The following is an 18,562-nucleotide window of genomic DNA, read 5'->3' as shown; positions in this document are numbered from 1 at the left end:
TTGACTGGATATTTTGAGGGAGGTAATTTACTTGGGGTAAATTTTAGCATTGATACTCAACTTGCATACACACCTTATTTAAAAAAAACTTGCACACATGGAAGCTGCCAACTCATAATATGTTTAGGATTACTATTATAACAACACATCAGTGGGGTGAAACTATCCTGTCTCACGATGGTCGAAACCCAGCTCACGTTTCCTATTAGTGGGTGAACAATCCAATAATTAACATACCAATTTGTAGTATTTAAGGATTACTATTATAACAACACATCAGCAGACTGAATCTAAACTGCCTCATGACCATCTATATACCCAACTCTATTAGTGAGTGAACAATCCAATACTTAAAATACTAACCAATAGTATGTTAAGTATGCGCACAAGATATTGTGAGTATCGTTAAAAAAAACATTTGGTCACTCAATCCACGACAGTTTGTGGGACACTACTGTGTGCAATTGGGTGCCACATTTCGCTCATACTGTCAGTTCACTTTACAATATATTCTGTGATGTGCTTTACGACGTCTCAATGACATGATAAGGCGGTATATCAAATACAAGGATTAATGCTATTATTATTGATGTTGAAAATTGGAAGCAAATCTTCCGTATAATGGTAAGAATTGTCTGTATTGAATCACTATGCTTGGATTTTAATGGAAATGTGGCTGTTTCATCTTTTACTAGGTTAATTAATAATAAAATAAACATTATTGACTTGTCAAAATAATTACAGTGCACCCATACAGCCACTAGTGTGTGCTGTACCACAGTGCAAGACTAATGGCTTTTTTTCTAAAGTGTTACAGATACGGATAATTGAGCTGCTATAGATTTCCTATTTTTACTTTTGATTGCCAACGTTTGCAGTTTTTCTGTTTACTACTACTGTATTTTGGTTGTAATTTATTGCTTATTTGTACAGTTCAAAAAAAATTCTAGATACGCTGAACATTTCTTTAGCTGCAATTAACTCAGAATATTATTTTTAAACCAATCTGTTTGCAATGAACACCACATTTTCTCTTGCACCATGACTTAACCATGACTTGTGAAGTAAAGCATCACAAATATTTTAAATATTTTAATAAATATTTGGTCACTGACTCTTGCTTGCTGCAGATGACTGATATATTCAGTATTGTCATCATCCACTGAAGCACACTCCACCTTACTAAGCCAGTCCGGGACCTTGGTGTTTTGTTTGACCCTCAACTATCCTGTCTACCCCACATCCATGCCATGACCCACTCTGCGTTCGTCTACAACATCGTCCAGTTCCACCACTGTCTCACACCGCAGGCTACTGAAACCCTCATAAATGCATTCATAACATCAAGGCTTGACTATGCAAACTCACTGCTTGTCAGCCTCCCCAACTGCTCCCTCCATAGGCTGCAGATCATTCAGAACTATGCTGCCCGTGTCCTCTCTCCACCAGACTTTGTGGTCACCCCCATCCTCGCCTGACTCCACTGGCTTCCCATCACACAAAGGATATAGTTCAAGATCCTGGTCCTCACCTTCAAAGCCCTCCATGGTCTTGCTTTCCCCTACCTCTGCGATCTCCTAACCCCCTACCAACCTGCCCGCTCCTTCCGCTCAGCGAGCTCCGACCTGCTTCAGGTCCCCCCTCTTGTCCCGCTCCACCATTGGTGGACAGGCGGGCCTTCTGACACTCTGCCCCCACCTTCTGGAACTCCATCCCACATTCCCTCCGACTCGCCTCCTCCCTCGCCTCCATCAAGACCCATCTCAAGATCCTCATCTTTGAACGTGCCTTCGATCATCCTCCTTCCCTCCTGCACTACACCCTTCCCGATCCTAACCCAGCTCAGGTCTGAAACACTGACTGTCCAGCACCTTGGGACATCCTTCCGACATGAAAGGTGCTTTACAAATGTTATTTTGTTGTTGTTGTGCACTTACAAATATGAGCAGATCTAATACATTGTAAATAGCTTTATCTACCATGAATGTGGGCTCGAGGATGACGTGGTCAGAAGAGAGTTGTAGGGTTCCTCCACTACTGTAGAGACTTGAGCTGGGTAGATTGCCAATTAAAGTTTGGACACCTTGTCATAGTCAAGCAACATGGAGGGAAAGGAATGAGAAGGGAAGTGAAACTTCCTGGGAGGCCAGTGCTTCCACCGAAGCTGTGGAGAATGAGGAAACCCTGCAGATCTGTGCACTTGTCTGTCAGTTTACAGATTCTCTCTAGAACTAGGTCAGTCAGCTCTTTGCCAATAATGTAGTGCCACAGGGTGTAGTTGTGGTGGTGTATCCCTTGCTAATGATGAATTGCTCAGGGAGGAGGACAGTTATGGATTGCTTCAATCACAGCGCACAAGAGGTGATGTCAGCATTGACCATTTTCACAGGAGGTGACATCAACAGCAGCCCCATTTTATGGAAAGAACAGCTTGCTTGGCCCCATAGTACATGCTTAGCAGCACAGCCTGAAGGCTGAATGAGTTTCATACGTATTTCTATGACGTTTTCTATAGTATTTCTATGAAGTACACAGTCAAAATTTACAAAGCACAGAAACCGGCCACTCAGCCCAATCAGTCCATGTCAATGTTCATACTCCACACATGTCTTCACCCATTCCTTACTCCATATCTTACTATTCCCCTCTCCCTCATGTGAAGATCTAGCTTCCTCTTGAATCCATCTATACTGTCCGATTCATTGCACAATCTCACTACTCTCTGCGTGAAGAGGTACTTCCTAAACTCTATTTTACATCCCCTAGTCACTATCTTATATTTGTGTCCCCTGGTTACAGATTCCCAAAACAGTGGAAACAGCCTATTTATGATAACCTAATTGAACCCTTTTAGAATTGTATAACTTCTGTTAGGTTTCCCCCCTTGAATATCTCTTCATTAGCGAAAAAATTCAGTCTATTCTAATAGTAGTAACCTGTTAGCCCTTGTATCATCCTTGTAAAGCTATGCTGTACTCTTTCCATTACTGCTATATCGTTATAGTACTGAGACCAGATTTGGATACAATACTCCAAATTTGGTCTAGATTAGGTTTTGTATAAATTCAACATCACCTCCTTACGTTTATATTCTGTCCCTTTGAATATAAAGCCAAGCACCTGTTGACCTTTTTATAGCCATATCTACTTTTAGAGATTTGTGGATCTGAATCCCCAGATCTCTTTGCTCCTGTGCTCCCCTTAGGTTCTTACCATCTATGTCGGGTTAGGTTTCACGTCGGGATGTCCTCCCGATGTGAAAGGTGCTGTACAAATGTAATTTTACATCTAGACTGTAGACGGCTTTTTTATTTTCCTGCCAAAATTAATTACTTTACATTTTCCTACATTAAACTTCATCTGTCATCTGTCTGCCCATTCTGCTTGCCTATTTGTCTTCCTGCATTCTTCTGCAATCCCCTTCACTGTTTACCTTACCCCCATGGTGAACAGTCGCAGTCCTAACACGGATCCCTGAATACCACCCTTTGCCAGCCTGAGAAAATACCCTTAATTCCTATCCTTTGCTTTTGATTTCCTAATCATTCTTTAATCCATTCTGCTACCTCTCCCATGATTCCACATGCCCTTATTTTAGTCATGAGCCTCTCATGTGGCCCTTTTCAAACTCCTTCTGGAAATTCAGCTAAGTTACATCTGCTGCATTTGCCTCGTCTACATCATCGGTTACAAAATACATATACAAACGACAGGCACTACACTTTACAGGATACCCTGTGAAGCTCTTTGAACATGCTGCTGAATGCAAGGTGCCATACCAAATGTAAGGATTATTATATTCCTCTCGGTGTTATTTCGAAGGTGTCGTTAAATGTAATCATTAAATAGAATAGCCAATGGCCATTTTCCTCTTGCAATGAATTAGTAGCACACTTTAACAGTCTGAATGAGTTGTTAAATAAAATTAAAGCCCATAATATAATAATTTCAGCTGTGTAGCTGGAAAACAAATGAATCCTACACTATTTGGCAAAATTGTATTCAAAATTTTAACCAGTCTAATTTACAAACCTGCCCTGTCCATTTGTACTACTGCACATCAGGATGATTGTGCCCAGTTGTTAATCATTGAGGCTCTGACAGATTGGCCATGATTAATGGAATGGCACCCAGTTGTAAACCTTTGAAAGGCATGCGTGACGGGTAAAGTAGTTTGATGAATGTCACAGTTACTGTAGTGGAACAGTGCAGAAAAGAAGTAATAGGCACACAGTCATGCTTCTAAATCATGTAATTATCGGCCCAGTGTTTGACAAGTACTCATGACATTCAATGTATCCAGTGTTTATCAAAAACAAGTAATCCAAATATGTCTGTCATGTTCATTAATCCAAATATATCAGTCATGCACATTGATACAAAGCATACTTATAAAAGTTTATTGCTAAATATGTATTATATATAAATATGCATTAAAACTGAAGGGTGAGGTTATGAAACTTTTTTCAGCGTTTTTGTTATGCAAATATTTTGCAACCCTGGGGAATGTATCTGGATCATAAAATGAAGTCTTAAAGGCAGAAGAAAGCTTTGTTCGTCAATGAAATCAAATGTATTTTTCAACACACTCAACGACCACAGGTTAATTAAGCAAGACCTTGAATTTTAATAGTGTCTTACCAGTTTGAAATGACACTTTGCAAGTAATTAGAGAAAGATATAGTGACCTTTCTGGAAGGCAAATGCTCTTTTGCACCGACAAGTTCCTACAGACAGCCATATAGTGAAGGATTATTAGCCATGGCACAGGAAGGAACTCCCCTCTGTTTTTGAATAGTGTCATGGGATCTGTCATCCGCACCTGAACAAATAGATGGGAACTCAGTTTAAAGTCTCATTCAAAAGGTGGCACAACAACAATGCAGCATTCCTGTGGCATTGCATTAAGCATCAGCCTAGACTATGAGAACAGGTTCTGAGTAGGTAGGACTGTTGCCACCTCCATAGCAGTTGGACATACTGTAATTAGTATTAAAATTGTAAATTCCATTCATGCTTCTTGATATTATTTGTAAGATCAAAAGTATATTTTTGTTTTTCTGATGTATTTACTGGCACAAGAATGAGCTAATACCAGAAGTAAGAGCTACAATACCAGTTTTTATTCACATAATTAACCATACAGATTTCATCCCATGTCATTGTACTTTGTTATCTATAGATTTGAAAGGAAATATATGGTAGTTCATCACTCATTGGTTATTCTATTCTTCAGTTGAGACGTTAAACCAAGGTCCAGTCTCCCTGTTCAACTGGAAATTGAAGATTCCATGTCACTATTCAAAAAGAGAAGAGAGTTTCTCCTGGTGTCCTGGCCATCAATCCCCCAAACAAATATTGTCATTGACTAAGTATTCTGCAAAAGAATATAAAGGAAACTACAACATGGATCCGTTATGATTTCCCTGGAATCATGGTTCTGTTCTGAGACTCAGCAAAATATCATCAGACATTGTGCAGTTTGGGAATTGTCTGGTACTCTGGGGAGAGTGAAGAGGAGGATGGGAAGTGTGGAATGGAGGGGTGGGCAGAGAGAAGGACCGAGCTCTTGCTGCAGAAGTTTTGGGGTTGGTATTTCGACGGGTACATTGTTATACCGTGACACTGCACTATTATTCGTATCCACGATGGTGACCTGTCCTAATTACTGTGAATATTGGGCTCACTACTGTAATTACACTGGTGTATTGAGTTTCAGTAATAATGATAAGTCCCATTAAAACCGTGACAAGCTTAGAAAGTCTTGAAATGTACATTTACCCATCCTAATAATGGCTGCCTCTGGCCTTTGCAAGTAACAATTTCCTGTCTTTTCTCAATGCATTTTACACCTTATCGACTGGGCCACAAAGAAATCAACAGCAAACGCCAATGTATTGTGTCCTTCTCACGACTCTGTCTGCTTCATATCTTGTTGAGGACAGATATGAAGCAATTAATATTGCCACTCACCTTCTATATTCAGGAACACGGCCTTCATCCCTGTAAGTCTGCAATATGCCCAAGTACGTGACAATGTGGTACTGCAAAAAACAGATAATGCATCTGCAGACAAACAAAACAGTGCGTAGTGTCTGCTGTTCAGATGACAGTGATAATGGCTGCTACCAACTGTTGACCATTTCTTTTCAGTTTCACAGAATAAATTAATTGAAGCTGTCTATTTATTCTGTGTGCACTCGAAATAATCCTGATTCAGCACGAATCTCAGTTGATGTTCTGCGTGGGTGTAGTTTTAATCTCCATGCTGCAGCTTGTACTGCTAATTACTGTTCCTGATAATTGACACAGACACAGTTGGATTGCAACTAATATCACTTTTTTTTTACATTGGATTTTCTTTTATTTTGCTATATGAGAAGAGCAGAAATATAAAATATTGTCTGGGTAGTACAATGCTAATATATAGTTATGCATAACATTAATGTATACAGTATAAAGACGGCACAGTAACAAAATTGGTTAATTCTGTGCTTGCCTGAATAGGAGTTGAACCTCTCAACGGATGCTAAATACTCGATAAAATGCACAATTGTACTTGACTTATGTGGATGTATTTGCTATGCATTTTGCTTTTGGAAATCCTACATTGCTACACATTAACTGTTTAACTGTTTTTGAACTGTCCCAAACTTTATTGCGGATGGGAACTAGCAAATATGGTCCATGTGAATCCTCTTGTTACAAAATATTGGCTGCAATATTTATATGACAACCTTAATGACACAACAAAAAAGACGTTCACAATCACTTTGGTTTATTGCAGAATTTAATATTGATAATATTATTGATTATATTGAATACTGGCATGTGCCATCATATATGCTTCTCATAACTGATATATGGAGCATTGAGCCTTGGAGAAATTTCCAACTGGTGTGGCATTAAATTGCTTGCACTGGCCCTCAGACGAATGAGTCACAGACACAAGTTATTTCTGCACCATGCATTATGCAAATAAGAGTAGGTGATAAATGCTGCTTATGGCTGAATGTCTCAATTTAAGCCAATTAGTCACCAATTGCCTGGTTTTCAAGACAACTTTACAAACTTCAATTTGATGTGTTGGAACATCTATTTGTTTACACTCCCGGGAAAATCCAATACTTTTTTATAGACTGAGTGTAACAGTATTCTCAGATTCTCTTGATGCTGTCACGTATATTTGTTTAGACTGCAGATGATTTTACCTGAGATCACAAGATTGATCTGGATGAAGAAGGCCCTTTGGCCCATCCGCTCCAGAACACCCATGATCGTCTCCTGTCTCCCCATTACTGCAGCAAGCTGCTTTTTAAATGAATCTCGTGTTCTAGCCTCTGCCACCTTTCCTGGCAACCTGTTCCAGTCATCAATTACCCTCTGTGAAAAGAGCATTGTAAAGGTCATGCTTGAGACCAACGAATAATATCTTTGTGCAATTGTTTCCTTGCATCAATGCATGATGTACAGCTTGTAAAGTTTGCATGAGAGTCTATTTCATGCATTAAGTTTGAGGCTAAATCTTTAAAAACCCTAAATGGAAAGATCTTATTCTTCTCTGTTATATAGTAAAGAAAGTTAAAAAGAAAACTAGTTGGATAGCACAGTACTTGATTTATATGTTTTTCCTGTTTTTATTTAACAGAAGGAGCTGAGCCTTCCCCGCAGAGGAAGTCTGTAAGTACAAATTACTTTGGTGTTGTTGCAAAGATACTGTTGAAGTGTTTATTTTTGTCACCCCCCACTCCCCCCATCTTGCCTTTTATCTATAGTTCTCTGGGATATACAATATAGCCCCATTATAATGCGCTTCTTTAAAGTCCAGATTTGGTTAGAACATGGTTGCCTGTGGGCTACATTTCCCTCTGACCCACTGCCCCCACACGCTGGTTGGCTTTTCCTTCAACATCACAGAAAGTAACAATGGTGCCCATTTTACCTTGTTGCACCAAAAATAATGGCCAATTTCCAGATTATCAGGTCCTGTACTGCATTGCGATGTTGTCAGTGACCTGATGACCCCGATTGCGGCCATTGTGCTTTTAGCATAGTGAAAACTGCTATCCCTCTTCTTCATAGGGTTTAAAGGATCCCAACATCCACATTAAAATGGGGCTTCACTGTATTGTTTTTGTCTGGTTCAGGATTTGCCTATTGAGGCATCTAGTTCAGATGGGAAGTTGTTGGGTTGTAGGTATTTGAGTAGTTGATCTAGTGCTTTGTGTGTGTTTTGGTTTCTCTGTTAATACAGTTGCAGAGAAGGAGGTAATTGTTTTGTAATGCAGTTGCTCCTCAGCTTATGTGTTGCAATTAAATATTTACAATCACTTTGTATTGTAAGAAATTATGTGTTAACTGGTTTCCAGCTTTGGGAAATCTGTGTAAGATTCAAGGTCCTTTTGCTGCTAGTTTGGAAGAAAAGCTAATTAACCTACTTTAATATTCACAATTAACATAATTATGGTGGTGGCATCTCTGGAAAGTGATCTGTGAGACACTTAGTATATTAGACACATATTTGCTGCTGATGGTGGTGCTATGGTTTGCATCACAGAGTTTCCTTTGAAATTATGTTGAGGTTTTTGCTTCCTGCTGGTAAACCTAGCGTGTTTATATCTCAGAACAGCTTCACCAGCACGAGGGGTAAAAGCACTGCTTGCATAAGATTGTTCCCAGTTCAGCCGTTTTTTGTCACCTCAAACCCTCCCGCTCCTGCATTCACCTGATCTGAGTGTTTTTTTTTTCTAAATGCATGCTAACATTCCTCAGTGTAAACATATAGTACTTGGCAAGTAAAATGTTCGCAATGTTTATGTGTATGTGGTGTGTATGTAATTTTTTAAAAAGCGAACTTGAAACTGGATTTGTTTTATACTGTTCGTTAGCAAAAATGTAAAGTTGTCGTTACAGAATTCTCATTTGCAATGATAGAGTTGAGCTGGTGCAGTTGAGCTGGTGCCATCTGTGCTTCTTGACCACTGCTCTTTCTGTATCTTTTCTTTCACCACCAGAGTTTGTAGTGGCAGGAAAGTGAGGCCATGTCTTATGCTGCTGTCTTTTGAGAAACAACCAAAAAGGTGGGTGTCTTTTCACAAAGGGAGCTTTGGAGTCACAATGGGATTTCACCACTGAGAAAACATTGCCCTTTTTATTATCTTAACAACAACAACAACAACAGGATTCCATTTATAGAGCGCCTTTCACGTCGGGAGGACGTCCCAAGGCGCTGGACAGTTGGGTCAGGACCCGAGCAGGGGAGAAATGGTCAGGGTGAGGGGAGGGAAGGGAGGGAGCGAGGAGGGGGTAGAGAGTCGAGAGGGGAGCTGAAAGCACGGTCAAAGAGAAAGGTCTTGAGACCGGCCTTGAAGGAGGAAAGGGAGGGAGCAAGGCAATTGCAGTGTAGCTCCCTTCTGTTAGGTGTACTCAGTGAAGGTTTATACTGCTGGTTTATACTGCAGTGTTCAGTTACAGTACAGTGAAACTTCCTTTGTGTTTAAAAATGTGAGTGATGCCTTTCATTGTTTAGTCACTAAGGGGCTGTATTGTTTACTTCCTAAATTGATAGAAACAAAATCTCTTTTCTCCACCCAGTAATTACTTTCTTTATAAGAATGCAGGTCATTCATGTGCTTGAGCTTATTCCACTATTATTAATTAAACACAACTTGTACTGTGCGCTTACTGCTAGGAGGGAAGCAAATAATTGAACATGGAGGGGGAAGCCCAATTATACTTGCTATTCTACATTGCAGGAAAGATGATTGAGGCCAGAGCACTGAACAATGTTAATAAGTGGCTAAATGTTGTAATGGGGAGATGGAAGGGTTGGTATTATGGAGGATTGAGATCAAATGGGCATTTTATATCAGTGCCTTCTTCATCTGAAAGCTATCTGTGATCTTGTAACACCTTTGTTCCTCTTGCAGTACAATGATGAGTCTTGGCCACTTCCATGTACAATGACTATTGTGTTTCTTTAAATTTTCTGGAGTCAGTTTCTTAATGTGTGGCAGATCCTATCAACCAAGAGTAGCTTGACTAAAACGTGACAATTTCAGTGAAGAGTTTCATTTGTAAGCTTGTCCTAATACTCAGTGTCAGACCATCAACATGCTCTGTTATTGAACCATTAGGAACTTTCATCTTTATTAACTTGGCATTGACTCTTTTAATGATCTGCAGTGAATTCATTGCCATAATGAATGATGACTTTGTCATTCAATTCGCAGCTTGGAGGATTCAGGCAGTTCACGTTACAATCAGCTATTTGTTCTTTTGTAGCATCTTCCATGGGGTCTGATGGTACCTTGACACTTGTAGAGTCAGTACATTGAATTGCATCTGAAAGGAACAAGAAAGTAAAAATAGTAATCCTGCAATCCATCATTTTATGTTGAAAAGTAATTTGGCAACAAATTGATTGTTTATATTGTACTGCCTTTGTATATTCACACATAAATCTACTTTGCCTCCTCCAGCATAGATTCCAGGTCTGCCGATGTTCTATCAGCTTGTCTGGCAGACATCAGTGTAAACTTCCTGCAACTGAATGTGGACAAGACGAAGCCATACTCTTTGGCTCCCATCAAAGTCTTCATTCCTGTGGATCTAAATTCCTCAACCTCCCTGGGCTCTCCCTCAGAATCTCCGAACCAGTACGCAATCTAGGCGTCCAGTTCGCCCCCCAGCTATCCTTCCTCCCCCACATCTGGTCCCTGACCAGGGCCACCTTCTTCCACCTCCGCCACATTGCCCGCATCTGACCGTACCTTACTGCAAATGTAGTCGAAATCCTCGTGCATGCATTTGTCATCTCCCGCCTGGATTACTCCAACACACTCCTTGCTGGTCTCCCCAGCTCCACTGTTCTAAAGATCCAGCTCATTCAGAACTCTGCCGCCGGCAAACTGACCCAGACCAAACTCCATACTCACATCTCACCAGTTCTGGCCAGGCTCCACTGGTTCCCTATCACTGAACGGATCAACTTCAAGATCCTCACTCTCATGTTCAAATCCCTTCACTCTCTGCACCTCCTTACCTTTCTGACCTCCTCGCTCCCCAATCCACCACCCGGTGCCTCCGCTCGACTGGCACTGGCTCCTGGTCATCCCTCGTGCCCTCCGCTCCACCATCGGAGGTCGCACTTTCAGTCACTACGCCCAAAACTGGAACAGTCTCCCTCAATCCCTCCACCTTGCCTTCTCTCTCCTCTTTTTCAAGTCCCGCCTGAAAACTTTCCAACTATGCTTATTGTCACCTCCCCCTCCCCACAGCTCGGAGACAGGCTCTACCACTGTTAAGCGCTCTGAGACGCTACCCTCCGTGGAGGGCGCTATATAAGTGCATGTTGTTGCCTTCAATTTGATCCCAACATAAAATCTATTCCACTGATGTAGTACAATTTCAGAGTTTAGAATTCACTGCAATTATATTGTAAATTTGGATTTGTGTTTTAAGCAGATGTTAAGACTCCTTCGTCCCCATTGCTTTTGTAAGTGGATAATGCATCTGACCTAAGAGACTCCTTTCATTCGATCAATGCAGGTTTCTCTGGCAATAATACCACTAATAAAGGACTATTCCCCCTTTGGATTCAGAGCTTCCACAATCCCTCCCTTGTCTCCTTCAAAGCCGGTCTCAAGACCCTCCTCTTCGATCGTGCCTTCAGTTCACTCTCCCACCTCTCTGCCTTCCCTTTCGGAGGAGTGGCAGGGTAGAGGGGGGCATTTAGGAGGTATGTTTGGAGGTGAAAAGATAACCAAAGGTGCAGTCAAAGAGGAAGGTCTTGAGATGGACCTTGAAGGAGCCGAGAGAAGAGGTGAGACAAAGAGACTCTGGGATGGAGTTCCAGGGACTGGGGACAGATGTTGAAAGCCTGACAAAAGCCCAGTATTGCATGAGGAATGGATTTGGCCTGGTTATGATTCCTCTGAGGTCAAATAGCTTGCTGACAAATAGCCTGCTGCCTCTGTTCAGAAATGTGGTTGGCCACTTGGGTGAGGCACTGGAGGGCTCCCAATACAAATGGAATCAGTCATTCCCTTTGGGAGAGAAAAAATCTTGGACATTTGACACAAAGAGAATCCTCTTGTGTGTGACTATCTTTCTGGGCCAATGACTTGTTTCATCAGGTAGTTTGGACTCTGGATGACTTGAAAACAAGTTAACATGACTTGGTCCTGTCACTGGCACCACTAGGTCAAACTTTGATGTTTATTCTTCTGAGCTTCAGGAAAATCGTCCTGTGAAAACAGGTTTCAGTTACTTGGGGAGTGAATTTTACTTGCATGGTTCCAAACTGCAGAAAGGATAATAGAGCAGTGATAATGGTTGATGCATTAGAATAGATCAGAATATTGTATTGAGTTAAATGTAGAAAGAGAGAATGGCTGAAAAATGAACCAGCAGAAGTAGTTCTGAAACTTATATTCAGAAATTTTGGAAGTCTAAATTGTATTAATATTACAATTAGAGCTAATCCAGTTAGAACACCTTTTTTCACATGGAAGGCCATGAGAATGAGGAATGCAATACCATAGATGCCGACTCAATTAGAATATTTAAAGGAGAGATTGACATATATTCGAAGTTAGGGGTCTTCGACAGTGCCTTCGGTCACCCTCCCTGCCCTCCATCTGCCCTGATTCCAACCTCACCACTCGGTTCCAGATCCCTGACTGTTCAGCGCCTTGGGATGTCCTCCTGACGTGAAAGACAAAAACAGCAATATTGAATTAAAAATTAAATAATTAAAACTATTTAAAATGAATAATTGAATTATTATTTAATAAACAGGTGGAGCAGGCAATATGGGGTGAATGGTTTAACCCTTCTTCACTTCTATCTTCAAGGTACTGCACCCCTTTGTTATCTCATCCCAAATTGCCTTCCTAATCCAGTTCATGTGTAGAGCTAGTCTTCTCTCCCAACATGAAAGCACTATATAAATGTAACTTGTTGTTGTTTCAAACTTGGGAGATTGTTTGACTGAGAAGGGTTTAATCACAGTCAAACCAATGTTATTCTTGCCCAAGGTTTCTTACTCATTTCCATTAGAAATCACTGGTGCTGATGAGGAGCAGTAAGCCTGGCTGATTATATGCCCTTATTCCCTGCTCCTCCCCTCCCAAGTACATCAAGACTAGTTCCAAAGGTCCCACTGCTTCCTTAGCCGAGGTTAGATAACTCAGTACAATATATAATACATTGATCAAACCTTGAGCCTTCCTTTGCTGTGTACTTCAAAACTACAGCATGCAGTGAGCAAATGGGGGAAGTCCATTACAGTGTAGTTTCAAGCCAAGAAGTAAGATATTTATAAACCAGTTTTATTCTGTTTTAAAATGTATGAAGTTTTAAGAATTTATTACTTTTCTTTTTGATGAAACCATGTTTGAAATTCATAGTGTCAACTGTATAATAAAAATAGGCAATTAAAAATTGATGCCTTGTCTTTCATTCTTTCTCATTCTCTCTCCTCCACGTACAAATGAATAAATAGACTGCTATTCAACGTTCAAATAGAAAATTCAAGGGATACTATCCCTTTAAGATTTTACTCCGCCAATAATGATCTTTTTATCCATGCTGTACATAAATCCTCATTCTGGATCATCTCTTCCAGTTAATTTCTCTGGCATTGACAGCATTGTCGTTTTGATGCTCTAAACCAGCAACACATTCTGCAGTCAAAATTTTCACCATCATTTCCTTGTATTATTTAGGTTCATACTGTCTCAGTTCTTCGTGGCTTTGTGACTTAAGATTTTCAGTTAAGATACTATTTTTGATTTGTTTGGTCACTCAGGTGCCTGAAGACTTTCCAGGCCAAAGACTTTCCTTTTCAACCGCGGTCACCTCCTCTCCCTTCCCAACTAAGTGTCAAACCACTCCGCTGTTAAGCACTCCAAGATGCTATATAAATGCAAGTTGTTGTTCCTTTTTGACGTGTAAAAACCCATCAACATGCTTACCATTAACCAAACCAGACTGAGTTCCAAGCATGCCACCTACACATGGAAATTCCCATGTCCTCCGTATTCCTGATGACAGTCAATGCAATATCACCAATTCAGATTTTGCACATATTGTTCTTGGACTTTTGAACAAATGATCATCGAGGCTGCTGCCATAACCTTAATATTTCCAACCCTTTCCCATGCTTTCTCAGGAGACTTGTGAAGGTTTGAAATCTTTGGAAATTTTTCTTGGAAGAAAGGAGAGTGTTGCCTCATTCTCCACACTCTTCAAGTTAGATCTTAAGTGCCTAAATAGCTTTTGACACATAGACAGTTCAGGTATGATGGATAATTGAGTGTAGAATGTTGTGCATCCTACTACAGCAAACACAAAGTATTTGTATCATGCATAGGGAATGCTTTCAAAGCATTTTACAGAGCTAAATTAGGAGCCCAGGCGAAGTGGGAGGTGAGGAGGTTGCCCAATGTACAGTCAAAGTGCTAGATTTTTGAATGAGAGATGAATTTTGAAAGAAGAGGTGTGAGGCGGAGGCTTTTAGGGAGAGAGTTCTAGAGAGCGGGTAAAATTGCCTGAAAGCTTGCCCAGCGATGATAGGATGGAATGTGAAACGAGTCTGAGTTGGTAGAGCAGGAGTGAGTGGGGCGGAGGAGTAAGACCGCTCAAGATCACAAGGATTATGTTTCTTCAAACCCACGGTGTTAGAAAAACAATAATATAATTAATAATAATAAGACAATGCAGTCATCTGCAACATACAGTCTCTTTCAGCTCATCATATACAAAATACTGACTGAAACTTTAGATCTGGTCATCCAATTGTGGACATCTAAGAAGTCACATAAATGTGATTTCCTTTTCTCTGGCCAAGGTTCGTACAGCAGTTTTCACTGTTACTGAGCTTTGAAAGTGCAGATCTCCTGCCTTTTCATGAAAAGGTTAAAAGAGGAATCTTATTTTCTGAAAACTTTTCTGATTAAAGGCTTGAATTGTAACAGCAGATTTTTACCAAGTCGCTCATCCCCAATGTGTTTCATGCTGTATTTTATGTTCTTTGATGTGAACTATTTCTACTATTTAAATAATTGTTACAAACATCATATAAACCTGAGTTGGTTTGAATTTATTGCTATTAATATTCCAATAGCAATAATTCTTCCAAAAAACATGTTCGGCATTGTCTTTAATAATGCAATGTTGCATTATTTCGAAATAGATGAAACCATTCCGAATACTGATCATTTTGAAAATACTGTATTTCAAAACTGACAAATGTTACTGTGATATCTAACACAATGGCTGGCTGCTACTGTCACTATTTCTGGGGTAATCTTAAAGTCGAGATTGATTGAAATTCTGAGTACTGTTAGTATGATCCTCGGAGTTCATTTGCATTTCAATTGCTGAAGTTATCGAGAACAACTCTGAAAGGCAACACAGGGGAAAGTAATTGCAGCAGTTCTCTAGGGTGGGTGATGCTCCATTTGACTTCTGATATGGTAGGATTTGTGATGATGATGATCGATTTTCTTGTTTTGTTGAAGGAGAGATGGGTTGTGACTGGAAATTAGCAAATTAAATAAATGGCTTAATTGCAATCATAATATGTGGAATGTTTATGGGATTTCCATTGAGGTATAAGCACAGAGTCCTGAAGTGTGGTGGTTAGTGGCAAGGGATTCACAGGCGGGGTGAAACCTTAGGCAAGTTTCTCCACATGCCTCTGTTTACTTAGCAGTAAGTAGAAACCTTGTTGTTGGTCAATTGGTGGATTGCTTTCCAGGGGCAATAATCCCTTTTTAAAAAAATGGTCACTCAATCCACCACTGTTTGTGGGACACTGCTGTACACAATTGGTTGCTGTGTTTCACCCACAAAATACAGTCAATCCACTTGACAATATATTCTGTGAAGCGCTTTGAGAGGTTTCAATGGCGTTAGAAGGTGCTATATCAAATACAACAATTTTTATTATTCTGAGGAAATGACCCAAGAAACTCAATAGAAATTATTCAGTTTTTGTTAAAAGATTTACATACTGTTGGGCGGATTGTGATATTCCTGGGAAGTTGTTGATCTCCTCATGTTTGGCATGTGTCTGAAGGTTTTCCTGCATCTGTTTTTGGTCATCTTTCCCATCACAACCTTTCGGTTCCCACCCCCAGCTTGGGTGCCAAGCCAGTGCTGTTAAGCATCTTGGGACATCCTCCCAGTTGGAAAGACGCCATATTGATATAAATTATAAATGTAAATTGTATTGTACTGTATCAATCAGACTGTAATAAAAGTCATAACATAAAATTAGATTCCTTCAATGGAATGGGGAGAGTGTCCATTTTGAATCGTGTTGTTATCTTTGATTTCTATCCTACTTTTGTTTCTTTGAATGTAATTTAAATCAAGAAATAATTTTGCATTGCTGTTTCTCTTCCCGCCCCCCACCAGTCTCCATTCCTGTCCTGAATGTCTAGGGATGACTCCCGCTGGGCACAGTTCCGTGGGTGTGCTTGGGTACCTAAGTAGTTATTATTCATGTATGAGTCGAGAAATTCAATTGCATCGCAGATGAGATCATTTTGCTACTTCTCCAATGTCCATACATGTGCCTAACCATCACAAATCACACCACTGCAATGAGGAAAGAAACTCACTGAGTTAACCCCCGTTCCCCCAAATCCTCAAGGATACTGAAGCCAATTACAATGCCACTACTGGTTCTCAGGCTGAGATCATTTGACATTGCACATGCCAGATATTGAGCCTGGTAACTACCAAGTCTATAGAACACACTGAACGGATCAAAGGTAAACGTGTATGTTTCAATGATGATTTTAATGGTCAGTTATATTTATGCTGTTTACTGTTTTAGAAATCTTCATCCGAACTGAGATGATTCCAGACAAATTTTTTAAGAACATAAATCTTGAGTATTTCCCTGCACTGTACAACATAAGCTATGGAGATGGTGTGTGGTGAGCTCGTGCCTGTAATCCCTCAAATTTCCAATCCTGGCTGCACTATTGGGGTGACGTGTTGCTCACAAGGTTTGTTGATTTGAGGATGAGTCAGATTGTGTACGTATTTTGGACCAATTACAGAGAGCATCGACAGAATGCTTGGCAATAGAAAGGATGCATATAATAGGATTAGGGGGGAAAACCAAGAACATCTTGCAAAGCTTCTAATAATATCCTTGGTACTAGAAGTTTTAGCCAACATTTTGTTCCACTGACTCATAAGATTTCTTAAAATTTTTATATTTTATTATAATCTCAAAATGGAAATGGACCAAACGTTATTCTGTTAAACACCATTTTGTTAAACTTTGTTCTTTCATCGAGTGAGACCATCCTCTCTGGACTACTAGGTTATACTACCCTTAAGGGCAATGAATGTTTGACAAGATAAGGCTGAGGTTGTCATTGATGTGTTAAAGTATGGTCCGAGTAAATATATCCTTTCATGGTCTCAATAGCTGTTGTATTTGTTTTTTCTGTGGAGCACAAGGAAGGAATGACCTTACACAGTCATTTCCCTCATCTCCTAAAGCATTTGGTCTAATAACAGGGTAACAGCAACAAAATTACTTTTGTATTGCGCCTTTCACGTCAGGAGGATGTCCCAAGACGCTTGTCATAACATGGTATTTTGGATCCATAATATTAGACATAGCATTGTAACAGTTTTGTGGAAGCTTTTTGTGGCCACATGTCCCATTTCTGGTTCACTTTTGGCTTCAAGTACAGTCTGGCTAGCTTCCTGCATTGGACTGGGCTAGTCAAAGCCAGAAGTGTTGCGGACTTCTGGTAATTGTGGATCCACAAAACACCCATGTTGTAAGTGGACTTGTGCTCTTCTGAGGTGCATTATAGTGGAGTTGTTACGTGTTCTGTGGCTGTAGATCTAGCACTGTTCAACTGGTCCTAAATTTAAACATTGTTTAGTAAATTTTAGCTGTGATAAAATGCATTTTTCTTTAGTTTAAATTCCTCTGGATGAAATAATTTAGTACACCCGAAATAATAATAATAATAGACCTTTGGTAGGATGTCAGGAGGACATTTCAAAGTGCTTCACCGGATATATTATAAAGTGCAGTGGCTGTATTTTGTAGGTGGAACAAGATGAACATCAATTCTGTTTACCGCATCCCCCCCAACAAAAAAATCTATTTTTTCAGTGTTGCCATTTCTTGACTGTAAATAAGGTTGTTCAGTGGTTGTGGCATTCTTGTTATGTTCAGTATTACCATTTGAAATGCCTGGGAATTTGCCACCTTTCCATTATAGTTTCTTATCAAGCACCTTCAGGAATCAATTGTCTCAGTATTCCTGTTCCGTTAAACTTGGTATGTTGCTGTGCCCCTGGCAATATTATTCTCTACATTTTGATTTGGTTGGATTAAGAATGATTGTTCTTTCCCTGACCTGTTACTGATCTCTTTGTATTTCAAGCCTTATGTTGCTACAACATTGAGTATACACAGTGCACTGCAAATAAGTTTATTTTTGTCCAGGTTTTTAAAAAGTATAATAGGGCTTTGATGAGGGTAAACAAGAGAGACTTTTTCCAGCAATCA

Source organism: Callorhinchus milii, unplaced genomic scaffold (genome assembly GCF_018977255.1).
Source record: "Callorhinchus milii isolate IMCB2004 unplaced genomic scaffold, IMCB_Cmil_1.0 Scaffold1, whole genome shotgun sequence".
In the NCBI taxonomy this organism is placed as follows: domain Eukaryota; kingdom Metazoa; phylum Chordata; class Chondrichthyes; order Chimaeriformes; family Callorhinchidae; genus Callorhinchus; species Callorhinchus milii.
This window is presented reverse-complemented; position numbering follows the sequence as displayed.